At 44.4% G+C, this 12,189-nt stretch overlaps 1 protein-coding gene across 1 annotated transcript in view; it reads right to left on the minus strand.

Annotated features, from left to right (window-relative positions):
• LOC311126758 (phosphoprotein associated with glycosphingolipid-enriched microdomains 1-like) overlaps nucleotides 1-11,803 on the minus strand; it is an 82,180-nt gene extending 70,377 nt beyond the window's left edge. The window contains exon 1 of the mRNA XM_084158558.1: nucleotides 11,526-11,803. The gene's annotated coding sequence lies outside the window, so the exon portion shown is untranslated. The remainder of the gene's footprint in view (nucleotides 1-11,525) is intronic.
• Between the last annotated feature and the right edge of the window lie 386 nt (nucleotides 11,804-12,189).

The following is a 12,189-nucleotide window of genomic DNA, read 5'->3' on the forward strand; positions in this document are numbered from 1 at the left end:
ATGTAACTAATGTATGTGTACCAACACCACTGTGGCATGTACTAACCCTATTTAAGTAATAAAAATGAAGACAAACTGAGCATTCATTTTCCAGAATAAATGTTCATTAATACTCTTGTTTTAATAGTGTCTGCTCTGCATGCAATTTGAGTAGTTGAGACATAAAAAGGCTATCATTAAAAAAGTTAACTTCCTATACAACAGTAAAATAATGTCTCAATGTGTTTCGGTGTTCATATGACCGATTCTGTTGGACCAAACCTCAAATGCAATTTTTGATTTTTTTTAAACTAGGCAAGTCAGTTAAGAACAAATTCTTATTTACAAATGACGGCCTACCCCAGCCAAACCCGGACAACGCTAGGCCAATTGTGCGCCACCCTATCGGACTCCCAATCACGACCAGATTGTGATACAGCCTGGAATCGAACCAGGGTCTGTAGAGACGCCTCTACCACTGAGATGCAGTGCCTTAGACCACTGCGCCACTCAGGAGCCCAAATAGCGAGTTGAAACCGCTTGTCAGAGAGGAAGATGTGATCTCTCAACTTTGTTGGCATGAGAGGCAGGGGGAGGGGCTTGGTGTGTGTGTATAAACCATAGAGGAAGAGGTGAAACAAGAGGTTTCACTCTCGCTAAAATCTGTCCAAAATAAGGCCAATGTGTTTCTATGGGCTTATTTTGGACCTAAGCTTGTCGCCCGCCTTCCCGCCTTTGGGACAACAATTCCCATTGTTAGGGTGGAGACGTGCATCTCGTCCTGATATACAGATCTCTGGTGTAAATGGGAAGGTACACACAGCACAGAAGAGCGAAGGAGACGAGACCAAAATTACAACATGAGAACAAGCGGACATAAACGCTCATAAAAATAAATAGATATTGACTTTTTCCAAGTTTTATTACGATACAGCCTTATTCTAAAATTGATTATTTTTCCCTCATCAATCTACGCACAATACACCATAATGACAAAGCTAAAACAGAAATACCCTATTTACATAAGTATTCAGACCCTTTGCTATGAGACTTGAAATTGAGCTCAGGTGCATCCTGTTTCCATTGATCATCCTTGAGATGTTTCTACAACTTGATTGGAGTCCACCTGTGGTAAATTCAATTGATTGGACATGATTTGGAAAGGCACACACCTGTCTATATAAGGTCCCACAGTTGACAGTGCATGTCAGAGCAAAAACCAAGCCATGAGGTTGAAGGAAATGTCCGTAGAGATCCGATACAGGATTGTGTCATGGCACAGATATGGGGAAGGGTACCAAAACAATTCTGCAGCATTGAAGGTCCCCAAGAACACAGTGGCCTCCATCATTCTTAAATGGAAGAAGTTTGGAACTCTTCCTAGAGCTGGCCACCCGGACAAACTGAGCAATCGTGGGAGAAAGGCCTTGGTCAGGTAGGTGACCAAGAACCCAAATGGTCACTCTGACAGAGCTCCAGAGTTCCTCTGTGGAGATGGGAGAACCTTCCAGAAGGACAACCATCTCTGCAGCACTCTACCAATCAGGCCTTTATGGTAGAGTGGCCAGACAGAAGCCACTCCTCAGTAAAAGGCACATGACAGCCCGCTTGGAGTTTGCCAAAAGGCACCTAAATGACTCTCAGACCATGAGAAACAAGATTCTGTGGTCTGAAGAAACCAAGATTGAACTCTTTGGCCTGAATGCCAAGCGTCACGTATGGAGGAAACCTGGTACCATCCCTACGGTGAAGCATGGTGGTGGCAGCATCATGCTGTGGGGATGTTTTTCAACGGCAGAGACTGGGAGACTAGTCAGGATCGAGGGAAAGATGAACGGAGCAAATTACAGAGAGATCCTTGATGAAAAACTGCTCCAGAGCGCTCAGGACCTCAGGCTGGGGCGAAGGTTGACCTTCCAACAGGACAACGACCCTAAGCACACAGCCAAGACAACGCAGAAGTGGCTTCGGAACAAGTCTTTGAATGTCCTTGAGTGGCCCAGCCAGAGCCCAGACTTGAACCCGATCTAACATCTCTTGAGAGATCTGAAAATAGCTGTGCAGCAACGCTCCCCATCCAACCTGACAGAGCTTGAGAGGATCTACAGAGAAGAATGGGAGAAACTCCCAAAATACAAGTGTGCCAAGCTTGTAGCGTCATACCCAAGAAGACTTGAGGCTGTAATCGCTGCCAAAGGTGCTTCAACAATGTACTGAGTAAAGGGTCTGAATACTTATGTAAATGTGATTTCACTTTTTATTTGATATAAATTGCAAAAATTTCTAAAAACCTGTTTTTGCTTTGTCATTATGGGTTATTGTGTGTAGATTAATGAGGAACAAAAACAATTTAACCCATTTTAGAATAAGGCTGTACCGTAACAAAATGTGGAAAAAGTCAAGGGGTCTGAATACTTTCCGAATGCACTGTATGATACAGATACAGGCAGTTTGTTGCTCCAGACCAGATCAAGCCTGGACAACCAGGTGAGATACACTTTTGCCCATATCATGTCATTGATTTTCCATCAATGATATCAAGCTTCTTGATTTAGTGTTTTATATTGAGCCTGAGTGCTTCTCAGGTCCAACTATAAAAAGAGGTGGACTAGTGTGTCCACTGTCCACTGAATAGCACTGCCTAACTGAACTGGGACTTGGGTTGAGAGAGGGCCTTTGTTACATGTTGTTTTCCTACGTTTTGTATTAATATGCCTCAGCTAGATAACAGAGCTGTTTCCCAGCCAGGCCAGCCATTAGGAAGAGGAAGAGGGAGGTCCCCCTTAATTGTGAAAAGTACAAAAGCTACGTGGTGTGGTGGACTGTGGGTAATTAGGAGGATAAATATCCACGTCCCCGTCCCTCCGCCCACCCAAGACTACCGACCGACAGGACACCAGATACTGCTGATTGGGAAGTTTCCAAAATGAAAGAACGAGAGAGCGGGAGAGAAGAGAGGGGGGAGGTAAAGAGAGGGAGGAGGTAGATAAGGTCTTTCTCAGACTGGTAGATGTCCCCTCTCTGCCAGGAGCCTCCACCTTCCGATCGATGCGAGGCCACTTGACAGGTCATCACATTTCTCATCTGATTGCACACAGTGAAAGAAACTACACAGTAAGCAAAACCAGCACTCCAATGCATGTTATCAGACATCTGACTCAACCCACTATCTATCTAATGTACAAATACAGATACACAAACTACAACTGCATTCCAGAAACATGAGAATCATCAGAACATGTTTCTATAGAGCATCTGCATAGTTCTCAGATCATATAGCCAGGAGTCAGGAGAAAAGGCTATAAACAAGACCAGTCCCTCTTATCAACAGACGAGCCTACTAACAGGCCCATCGCTCCTCAGGGACCATCGGCCATTGATGACTCTCCTCCTGATATACAAACAGACAAATGGTTGTTTGTGTTTATCATCGTGTGTCTATTTTGGTCGTTGAGTCCGATGCAAAAGGCCTCCAGGGTAGTCCCTGACGAAGGCCATGCAGCCGAAACGCGTCAGAGTTTTTAATCTTTGTTTCCATACAAATAAAGGCATTTTAATTAATTATATGAAGAGTAACTTGGTCCTCCTTTCTTTTTGATGACCAATTCACTCCTTTTACCAAAGAGCACCTTCTGTCTACCAAAACCATGTAGCACTTCCCTTCCTTCTTTTTTTCTACAAGGCCTCCGGGGATGTTGGGTGGTGTTGCTGTTGAATGAAGTTCCTGTTTCTCATCAACACATGACCACAACACCTGCAACCACCGCACTGACACTCAGTGAGACCTGATTTAAAACGCATTAATAATGCCTTCCTCTACAGGAAGTGTTACGACTAAACCAGTTTTTTACAGGGCCACCTAGTCAGAGGGCGACCAAGCTGCAGTGTGTGTGTGTGTGTGTGTGTGTGTGTGTGTTTGAGTGTGTGTATGTGTGTGCGTGTATGTTGGTTTGTGTGTGTGTTTCCCGGTGTCCCTGCAATGCTGTTATCCAGTGGCGTGTGAGATGAGGTTCTTCCCTGTCTGTGTCACATCATACAGAAACAGCAGCAGCAACACACTCTGCACACACACAGTACTGTTCTGTCCTGTTCTATCCTATCCTATCAGACTCCATACTTCAGGCAGCAGCCACAGCAACAGCTAGACCAGCCCCCTTGGTTAACCGCACAGCAAGTCATCTCCAAAAGGAGTAGTCAGTCCTTGACGCCCACCCTCAAGCTGGAGTCAACTACGTAACTATGTTAGTGTCACATAACCCAGTGTTAGTATCAAATAACCCAGTGTTAGTATCACATAACCCAGTGTTAGTATCAAATAACCCAGTGTTAGTATCACATAACCCAGTGTTAGTATCAAATAACCCAGTGTTAGTATCAAATAACCCAGTGTTAGTTTCACATAACCCTGATTTAGTGTAACCCAGCGTTAGTGTCACATCACCCAGTGTTGTGTCACATCACCCAGCGTTAGTGTAACCCAGCATTAGTGTCACATCACCCAGCGTTAGTGTCACATCACCCAGCGTTAGTGTCACCATCACCCAGCGTTAGTGTCACCATCACCCAGCGTTAGTGTCACCATCACCCAGCGTTAGTGTCACATCACCCAGCGTTAGTGTCACATCACCCAGCGTTAGTGTCACATCACCCAGCGTTAGTGTCACCATCACCCAGCGTTAGTGTCACCATCACCCAGCGTTAGTGTCACATCAATTTGTAAGTCGCTCTGGATAAGAGCGTCTGCTAAATGACGTAAATGTAAATGTAATCACCCAGCGTTAGTGTCACCATCACTCAGCGTTAGTGTCACCATCACCCAGCGTTAGTGTCACCATCACCCAGCGTTAGTGTCACCATCACCCAGCGTTAGTGTCACCATCACCCAGCGTTAGTGTCACCATCACCCAGCGTTAATGTCACCATCACCCAGCGTTAGTGTCACATCACTCAGCGTTAGTGTCACATCACCCAGCGTTAGTGTCACCATCACCCAGCGTTAGTGTCACCATCACCCAGCGTTAGTGTCACCATCACCCAGCGTTAGTGTCACCATCACCCAGCGTTAGTGTCACATCACCCAGCGTTAGTGTCACATCACCCAGCGTTAATGTCACCATCACCCAGCGTTAGTGTAACCATCAACCAGCGTTAGTGTCACCATCACCCAGCGTTAGTGTCACCATCACCCAGCGTTAGTGTCACCATCACCCAGCGTTAGTGTCACCATCACCTAGCGTTAGTGTCACCATCACCCAGCGTTAATGTCACCATCACCCAGCGTTAGTGTCACCATCACCCAGCGTTAGTGTCACCATCACCCAGCGTTAATGTCACCATCACCCAGCGTTAGTGTCACCATCACCCAGCGTTAGTGTCACCATCACCCAGCGTTAGTGTCACCATCACCCAGCGTTAGTGTCACCATCACACAGCGTTAGTGTCACCATCACCCAGCGTTAGTGTCACCATCAACCAGCGTTAGTGTCAGCATCTCCCAGTGTTAGTGTCACATCACCCAGCGTTAGTGTCACCATCACCCAGCATTAGTGTCACCATCACCCAGCGTTAGTGGGTGATGGGTGATGGGTGATGGTGACACTAACGCTGGGTGATGGTGACACTAACGTTGGGTGATGGTGACACTAACGCTGTGTTAATGTCACCATCACCCAGCGTTAGTGTCACCATCACCCAGCGTTAGTGTCACCATCACCCAGCGTTAATGTCACCATCACTCAGCGTTAGTGTCACCATCACCCAGCGTTAGTGTCACATCTCCCAGTGCGTATGGGGCGAAATAATGACCTATAACTGGATACATACAGCTTTGTTTTCCCCAGTCTCATCAGGTCTGTACTAATGACAGGAGGGGAATGCATGATAAGTGTCAAATTACCAACAATCCTGAGGGAGACCTCTGATTTCCAATCACCGCTATGGCACTTCCATCTAATTACATTGAAAGGGCCGATCACCGGGCGATACTTGGGAAATGTCTATTTGAGCAGTGCAGCAGCAGAGACACAACGCAGGCAGCTCAACAACACGACAACTATCAGACACAAGCTCTAACCTCCCTCCTCCCTGTTATCCTGAGAATATTGCTAAGGGACCCCGGTTAATAACAGTGTGTGTGTGTGTGTGTGTGTGTGTGTGTGTGTGTGTGTGTGTGTGTTGGACAGGCAAGATCAGACACGACGTGATGTGAGCTGTGTCTGGAGTCTGGACAAACACGTCTGGCTGTAGTTATCATACACTACATGGACCAAAGTATGTGGACACCTGCTCATCGAACATTTCATTCCAAAATCATGGGCATTAATATGGAGTTGGTCCCCCCTTTGCTGCTATAACAGCCTCCACTGGAACATTGCTGCGGGGACTTGCTTCCGTTCAGCCACAAGAGCATTAGTGAGGTCAGGCACTGATGTTGGTCGATTAGGCCTGGCTCGCAGTCGGCATTCCAATTCATCCCGAAGGTGTTCGATGGGGTTGAGGTCAGGGCTCTGTGCAGGCCAGTCAAGTTCTTCCACACCGATCTCGACAAACCATTTCTGTATGGATCTCGCATTGTGCACGGGGGCATTGTCATGCTGAAACAGGAAAGGGCCTTCCCCAAATTGTTGCCACAAAGTTGGAAGCACAGAATCGTCTAGAATTTCATTGTATGGTGTAGCGTTAAGATTTCCCTTCACTGGAACTAAGGGGCCTAGCCCAAACCATGACAAACAGTCCCAGACCATTATTCCTCCTCCACCAAACTTTACAGTTGGCATTATGCATTCGGGCATGTAGCGTTCTCCTGGCATCCGCCAAACCCAGATTTTTCCGTCTGACTGCCAGATGGTGAAGCGTGATTCATCACTCCAGAGAACGCGTTTCCACTGCTCCAGAGTCCAATGGCAGCGAGCTTTACACCACTCCAGCCGACGCTTGGCATTGCGCATGGTGATCTTAGGCTTGGGTGTGGCTGCTCGGCCATGGAAACCCATTTCATGAAGCTCCTGACGAACAGTTCTTGTGCTGACATTGCTTCCAGAGGCAGTTTGGATCGAGGACAGACTTTTTACGCTCTACGTGCTTCAGCACTCGGCGGTCCCGCTCTGTGAGCTTGTGTGGCCTACCACTTCGCGGCTGAGCCGTTGTTTCTCCTAGACGTTTCCACTTCACAATAACAAAACTTACAGTTGACCGGGGCAGCTCTAGCAGGGCAGAAATTTGACGAACTCTTGTTGGAAAGGTGGCATCCTATGACGGTGCCACGTTGAAGGTCACTGAGCTCTTCAGTAAGGCCATTCTAGTGGCAATGTTTGTCTCTGGAGAACGCATAGCTGTGTGCTCGATTTTATACACCCGTCAACATCGGGTGTGGCTGAAATAGCCGGATCCACTAATTAGTGTAGGTGCTAAACCTGAGAAAAGGAATTCAGACAATGGTGATCCAACATTCCAAAGACTATAATACACTGACAGTCCAAGAGTGACAACATGTTTTAAAGGCGTTGCCTACCTGACAACCAGATGTCTAATATGTCTCTGGGTATTGCTTCATTTGGCTTTTAAAGTGCAGGCCTAATTGTAGAGGAACAGGGTGGAGCTAGCATTCTGTGACCTGGTGTTCACTTCCCTGTACCCTGCTGTGGCCTTTACTAACACCACACTACCCTCACTGTTGTTTTCCTAGTGTCGCACAGAGCTACATCCCAAATGGCATCCCATTCCCTATATAGTGTACTAGGGTCAAAAGTAGTGCACTATATACGGAATAAGATGCCATTTGAGACTCATCCCAGGAGACTATTGCAGACATGGCGTGACATGAAATCACAATGAATCATCAGAACCAGACAAATGAAACACTTTCTCATGACACACCGACTTACTCCCTGTCATAATCAACTACTGTGTTTTAACAGGAAACCAAACAACCACAGCAAAACAAAACCTGAGCTAATGAGATGTGTGAGGTCGTAGCAGGATAAACACAGACAGGATAACCACATCAATCATAGGGTTTTGCAGATTTTGATCATACAGTAAACATGATCAAGATGGCAGCTAAGATTGAGGTACTTGATCTCAAAGCTGTTTGTCTTGGTCAGTGTGTCACAGAATAACTAGGCCTGTATTATAAATCATTAGTAAATTGGTTAATAGGTATTCTGCAATGCAGCCATATAGGACATTTGGTGGATTCCCTGTTTTGAATATCACGGCCTGGACTTTTTCTTATCTGATTAGGTAATGAATAGTAGTTAGGTTCAGATGAGAATCCTGGGTGAATCTGGTGTTTTGAGTTTTTCCAGCATCAGTTCGCATTAGTGGATATTAAAGTGCATCAACACATTTTCCCACCATCAGGAATGTCAATGTAATGAAATGACCTTTGAGAAATGTACCCGTCTGTTGAAAATGGAGTCTCTTCAGTTGTTCTTGTTCCAATCATTGCCACTACTAACAGGCTCTGAAGGCCATGGCAACAAGGGCTCTAACAATGTTCACGTCCAAATAGAAAATCAATTTGGCCAGGGTCAATAGCAGTAAGGAGAATCTAAAGAGCACCAACAATGGTCCGACGAGGAGAGATCGATACCTTCATTTTATGATTAGAATTGACTCTCTCTCTCTCATTCTTTTTCTTTTCATTCCTCTCTTAATACGTCTGTCCTTGGCTTCGCTCCATCTCGCTCTCTCTCTTTTTCTGCCATGACATCTTCATAAGAGGTTTACAAGAGTTTAATATGAAACACACAGATAGTATTAAACTAGAATAAGAAATCCTTTACAGTTTCTGGTGAGTGAATTGTTAATTCCATTGCTATTGGAGAAATTAGGAAAAATGGAAATGGTTTTGTAGCTTAAACTAAGTAATGTAGGCTTGCATGGGGGAAAGGAATGGGAGTTCTCTGAAGATAGAGAGGCTTTTGAAGCCTGGAAATGAGAGTAGGTAATGATAAGCACAAAGTGAAAGTCTTAGTGCCAACAATGCCCTTTTAACTATAACCACAGTTGTCAAACACCCTGCTGACAGAGGCTTGCTGACAGTGTGACTGCAGCTGAGGGAGAGGAACGACTCTGAGGTGGCTCAAGAGTACTTCCTGTTTCCTAGACTATTCTATTGAGCCTGTGTGGTCAAAATCTACATCTTACATAAACATCCCTGTGGTTAACAGAACAAACCAGGCTAAACCATTAGTATTACAACACACACACACACAGACGCATGCACACACATAGACACACAAACACACACAGGATTTAACTCAGTTTAATGTTCAAAGGTGTCAAATGGAGCATGTTGAAGTAATTGCCTCTCAGAGTGGAGAATCAGACACCTCACTGTTTACATCCCAATGATTGAAACAAACACTTTTCAAGCTTTCTGAAGTGGATAGTCAAGCGTGTGTGAGATGGATATACATTAGCCTAGATCAGTAAGGCCTATTTAAATAATCATACAACATACATTTACAGCATCCCTATCACTAGGTCTATCTATCAGTATCATCAGGGTTGAGAGGCCCAGTGGGTGCAGTGCAGACACCTTCACACATTGTCCCTAATCCCAGCTGTAGAAACACTTGGACAACTGAAGTGTGCTCATGTCACTCAGATGGTGTGTGAACAAAAAGCTTTCACCTCTCCAAAGTCGTCTTAGTTCCCAGTGTTTTAAAAGAATGTAGTCGTGTGTGCTGAAGAAGTGCACTTCAAGTCCTCCCCACCACAGCTGCCAGTATCCCTACGGCTCATTTTGACCTGACATAGTACACCACTAATGCAGGGGTTAAATTTACGACAGACATGTTTCGCACATGTCTGCTTCAATCTATGTTGTCAAACACAATCACTATTATATTACTATCAGTGAAAAACTAGGATGGCTAGCTGAGTTGTAGGCATTTCGTTGGACGGTGTATACCATGTGTATCCTATACATACGACTAATAAAACTTCAAACTGATTCAATCCACATCTTTGACATGAAGGTGTAATAAACTGGCATTAACAAATGCAGCAGTTAACGCTGTTGTCTTATTAAATTAATAATTTGACTGACATAAAGGCTTGTCTATATCAAGACTTTCAGATTAACAGTAACTACTATCGGTCAATAAATTCACTGTGGAACAGTACAGCAGAGAATAACCGTCTCCCTGAGGGAAGCATCCAACATGTGGTCAAAATAATGTGATGATGGTTATGTTACAGTAGTAGTGGTTGTCTGCCCTGCATACTGCCAAACTGGCCAGAGAATCTGGGAAAGTTTGAACCCCGAGTTCTTCTTTTTAATCCCAGTAGACAGACACAGACTACACACACAAACACTGACTACACACACAAACACTGACTACACACACAGTAGACGTCCACACAGACTGAGGGAGGGCGTTTCTCTTGGCACAGGGGAACAGTAAGTGCCAGCCTGCCAGGCCAGTGATAGGAAGAAACCTCTAAGCCTGTTGGTGTCAATAAAGTCAATGCTGTTTGTCTGTCTAATGACAGGGTACGCTAGTCTTTGGCTCAGGGACTATTGGCCCAGTCATCAATCTGAACTCAATCCTTCTGATATGCTTATGTTATATTATGCTTATGTTATGGAGGCCATTGCAGGGTAACACTGAGCATCCCAATATACCATCAGGGTACTAAGTAGAATAGAATACACCTACTGTCACCTGCTGCTGGTCTTGCTGTGTGACTATAGACCCATGCAGGAAGTAAATTTGCATCTCAACACCAGAGTAATGTCACTGTTATAAAAAGTGAGTGCCTAGTACTAGAGAACATTCATTTAATTGACTATAAACTAAAGCGGTTGTGCTTGAAGATAATAGACAGACAAAATATATGCAAGAGGCCCATGCTCTGATCTCTACATTTGTCTTGAAAGTGTAAAAGCTTCTTTACAGTAATACCATGCATGCCAAATCTAATGTGTTCTTATCCATAATACATTTGTGGCTTTTTGAAAAGCCTACAATATGAAATAGCAAGAACTGGAGCCTAAATATATAGGCTGTATAGAGACAAATTAATATACTTCTCAGTAAAAACTGAGAACTCATGGCAAACGCAGGGCAGCAAGCAAGGAGATGCACAGCATTCAACTTTGAATTGATCCCCCAAATTGTAACTGCTGCATTGCAATGTATCAAATTGCCTACTAGCCTAACTAACCAGAAACTTTGATTCAGCGCTCCAATTAGTTCAAGCAGCATACACCTATCATCAGATTGCGGTCTCCCTACAACCCATTTGCCCTTTCACCCTAGCCGAGTTTACTGTGGAGCTGAGAAAGTCGGCTACTAAGTTATCTCCAAATCAATATTCCGACAAATATTTGGTTCATTCCTCAAAGGGACTGTTAGACGCCCGCCTTCCTTGCATTGCCGTGCTGCGGCATAAAACATACAAATGAAATCAATGAAGTTTCAGAATTTGCCTATAGCAACCCAAACCTCACTGCCATTCGAAATAAACTGACCTGTCGACATGAAGAGGCAACTTTCTACATTCGCTAATAAAGAGGTCTAGAGACCACTTACCATAGAAGACCATCCATGAATAGCAGTCAGTCGTTAGGCTACTGTTGAATTGAAACTCGTTGGATTTGTGCAGTGCGGCTCCACCACCTCAGAAAACCCCGCATTTAATAAAGAATTGACATAAAATTAATACTTATTAGTAAACCCTATATATTTGTATTAACTACTATTCAAAGCTGAGGAGCTGTGAGGCGCGTTCTCTACCGTGTACGTATATTCCCAGACGTAGTACGGTGCTATTCAGACTATGCACCCAGACACAGCCTACTCCTATTCTCCCGCAAGATGTTGAGGAGGAGTGACAGAACGGGCAAGCAGCTGCGCTATGGTCTCTGGGACATGTAGTGCGTAATTGCACTCCGAACGTGGAGATGCTTCCAATTGGACACATGTAAATTCAACATCTATTTGACGTTGGTTCAATTTAATGTAATTTAAACGACTTGAAAACAACGTTGATTCAACCAGTTGATTCAACACTAGCCTATTCAATGGAACATATATATTCATGCTTTATGTAGAGTCAATGTATTGGGCTACATCTAATGTATTATACATTATTATAATGGCATTTAATTGTTTACTAATAATTTCAATTACAACATTTTAGAACACCACTTTTATTTGCACAGCAAGATACCTTGATAGATGAGTATTAAGAACA

The sequence above is a fragment of the Coregonus lavaretus genome (assembly GCF_964263955.1).
Source record: "Coregonus lavaretus genome assembly, chromosome: 3".
NCBI classification, from domain to species: Eukaryota; Metazoa; Chordata; class Actinopteri; order Salmoniformes; family Salmonidae; genus Coregonus; species Coregonus lavaretus.